The sequence below is a fragment of the Saccopteryx bilineata genome, chromosome 6 (assembly GCF_036850765.1).
Source record: "Saccopteryx bilineata isolate mSacBil1 chromosome 6, mSacBil1_pri_phased_curated, whole genome shotgun sequence".
Lineage (NCBI taxonomy): Eukaryota > Metazoa > Chordata > Mammalia > Chiroptera > Emballonuridae > Saccopteryx > Saccopteryx bilineata.
In genome coordinates this window covers 51,807,913-51,811,761 of record NC_089495.1, presented here as the reverse complement: position 1 = coordinate 51,811,761, position 3,849 = coordinate 51,807,913, and positions in this window count along the sequence as shown.

Genomic DNA, 3,849 nt, shown 5'->3' with positions numbered 1-3,849 from the left:
AAATTTTATTGTTATAAAATCATTACCAATTCTTCCTATATGGGATTATTTTCTTTATTGTCTATAGGTTGATTGTTTCATTTAACTTCTATGTTCAATATGGCAGCCATATACACGTCGCTATTTAAATTTATGTTAACTAAAATTAAAATACAATTCTTCAGTAATACTTCTCAAATTTCAAGTCACTCTACCCACATTTTAAGTGCTCAGTAGCTGTAGGTAGGTTGTGGCTGTGTATTGACAGTGTATACCAGGGGTCCCCAAACTACGGCCCGCGGGCCACCTGAGGCCATTTATCCGGCCCTCGCCGCACTTCTGGAAGGGGCACCTCTTTCATTGGTGGTCAGTGAGAGGAGCATAGTTCCCATTGAAATATTGGTCAGTTTGTTGATTTAAATTTACTTTTTCTTTATTTTAAATATTGTGTTTGTTCCCATTTTGGTTTTTTTACTTTAAAATAAGATATGTGCAGTGTGCATAGGAATTTGTTCATAGTTTTTTTTATAGTCTGGCCCTCCAACGGTCTGAGGGACAGTGAACTGGTCCCCTGTGTAAAAAGTTTGGGGACCCCTGGCAGACCATCATCACAGAAAGTTCTATTGAATGGCACCACATTAGAGTATAAATTGCTTGTATCAGACCTATCCCATTTTCTTTGCTCAGAAACAAGAGATATGCAACAGATGTGCAAGGCTAGTTTTATGGGTGCGCAAACTGTATAGTCTTGCACTTAAGGAGGACCTCGTGCTTGTTTTAATGCTCTGTTGTCACAAACTTAAAATTCTTAATAATTTCTGCCTTTGAGCACTGGGCTTCTCAAATTATGTAACCAGTCCTGCACACATGAGATAAAACTTGGATGCTGAGTTCTTTGTTTTCCTTCCCTTATAATTGTTTCTTTTTTCTACCTTCTTTCTTATGATCTTAGAGAATAAGAAAGGAGAGTTGGCACATGGGATAAAATTCAAGTGCCTGGAATCCTTTAGAATTTATCTCATCAGAGATCCTCATTAGGGAGTTAGCTTTTAATAATGTCTATTCCAGTGGTGGGATTCAAATAAGCTAACAACCGGTTCTCTGCCCTAAGGACAGTTTTAAGTATAAAGAAATAATATATTGCCTGACCTGTGGTGACGCAGTGGATAAAGCGTCAACCTGGAAACACTGAGGTTGCCGGTTCAAAACCCTGGGCTTGCCTGGTCAAGGCACATATGGGAGTTGATGCTTTCTGCTCCTCCCCCCTTCTCTCTCTCTCTCTCTCTCCCCTTTCTATAATGAATAAATAAAATCTTAAAAAAAGAAAAAAGATATACCAAAATGTAGTTTACTATTTCATGCATTTAATACTTAAATAAGAACAATAGGAGGGACACAAAACTAATTATGTTATATAAAATATTAGTGAAAAAATATTAAATAATACCCGAAAAAAAATACAAGTTGTCACACCCTCGTTATTTTATACTTTTTCTCTTTTTTTCAGAGACAGCGAGAGTCAGAGAGAGGGATAGATAGGGACAGACAGACAGGAACGAAGAGAGATGAGAAGCATCAATCATCAGTTTTTCATTGCAACACCTTAGTTGTTCATTGATTGCTTTCTCATATGTGCCTTGACTGCAGGCCTTCAGCAGACTGAGTAACCCCTTGCTCAAGCCAGTGACCTTGGGTCCAAACTGGTGAGCTTTTGCTCAAATCAGATGAGCCCGTGCTCAAGCTGGCGACCTCAGGGTCTCAAACCTGGGTCCTCCGCATCCCAGTTTGATGCTCTATCCACTGCGCCACCGCCTGGTCAGGCTATACTTTTTCTCTTTATGTTATGTTTGTTTACGGAAGTAACAAATGCAAGGAAATTAAAATGTAGTATTTCATCAAAGGTATAATGAGTTTTACAAAATGAATAATATTACAAACAGTTCTATCAAATTTTTTTTACCAATGGATGGAATGAACATTACTAATGGTGCTTAGAATATGCTGTTGCACAAATGTTAAAAAAAGTAAGGAATGTAAATTTGTGATTTCCACATTGCGTGGCTTCCCAGGTGCCCACCTTAGAAAGAACCCTGATTACAAATGTCATTTTAACAACCAGGTCTCCAAACTCAACAAAAGTTAGGTATTGGTTCTGCTGAACTGGTGCAAACCGGTTGAATCCCACCACTGGTCTAGTCCCAGGAATTCTAGAAGCCTAAAACTGTGTACTAACACCTCCAACATGAAGAGAAACTTGAGTTCTCTTCTGTACAGATGTTTTCTTACCTGTATTCTGAGTTGCCCACAGTAGAATTCCTTTCCTTTAAACAGCCTTATCAGAGTTCATGTTTAGGTTTCAGCCTGATTAGTTTTATTCATTATCCATTCATTCCTTTATTCTCACAATCATTCATTCAACAAACATGACACATCTGTTATATACGAGAGACTGCTAAAGGTCTGAATAAAAAAATTATATGACACACACCTTCCATTGCCATCTGGTAAATTACATGCTACAATTAACCCAACTTTAACAACAGATACAGAAGAAAAAAGTCAAAGGCAGCCTGAGTATCATTGAAGATTTATGATGTTTCCCATCTCTCTCCTTTCCTGTCTGTCTGTTTCTGTCTGTCTCTCTCTCTCTCTGTCTCTCTCACTAAAAATAATAATAATAAAATAAAAATATGTACCTGCCAGAAAAAGAAAAAAACAGCACAAGTAATATTAGTGTTTGTAATAATACAGTAAATACCAAAGTCATTTTCCTTACATTGGAAATTCATTGCAGGAGGTACTTTTCTGATAAAGTTGATTCTAAATTATGTATGTTTGAGTTAAACTAATATTTGCTTTGGCTTTGCATTCCGTGAGCTTGTATGATCCAGGCATGTACTTAATGACAGAAGAAATGGGATTAAATTGGCCAATATGCTAAGAATTAAAATGTCATTTTTAAAAAGTATTTATTTCTCTTTTCAATATCTTGGGAGCTTGTAAAAAAGCATACCACATAAATTGAGTAGGAAATGGTACAAAAGAAGTATAAAAAAGAAAAATTAGACTTGACTTGGGGTGGTGAACACAGTATAGTTTACAGATGATGTGTTGTAGAATTGTGCACCTAAAACCTATATGATTTTGATAACCAGTGTCACCCCAATAAATTTAATGAAAACAAAAAAATGCTTTCTTCAAAAAGAATTAGAAAAACAAAGAAGAAAACCAGGGGTAAAAGTATTGTTCACAATGCATGCCAAATGTCCTGTAAGTTGTTCCACTTATTTAGGCATTCATTGGCTGACTCTTTTTTATTTTAAGTGGGAGGCAGGGAGGTTGAGAGACAGACTTCTACATGCACCCAACCAGGATCTACCTGCAAGCCCCTACAAGGTGATGCTCTGCCTATCTGGGGCTGCTGCTTTGTTGCTCAGCAACTGAGCTATTTCAGCAGCTGAGGCGAGGCCATGGAGCCATCCTTAGTGCCCTGGGCCTAACTGCTTGAACCATTGAAGCCATGGGTGCAGGAAGGAAAGGGGGAGGGGAGGAGTGGAAAAGCAGATGGTCATTTCTCCTGTGTGCCCTGACCAGGAATCGAACCTGGGACTTCCACACACCACTGGGCCAACCACTGGGCCAACCACTGGCAGTTGGCACTACCGCTGAGCCAACTGCCCAGGGCTTGGCTGACTCTTGTATATTCTGCAACCCTAGTGTGTCTGCACAATGCTCCAAGCTACCCGGTAGGGCTTATTTATTCTTTTTCAATGCTTAATGTTTATGGAATAATTTTGTGGGTTTTCAGCAAAGGTGTAGGTTTTGAAATATGCTAATTAGAGTGTAACAAAAAGATAAGGGTTTTTGTTA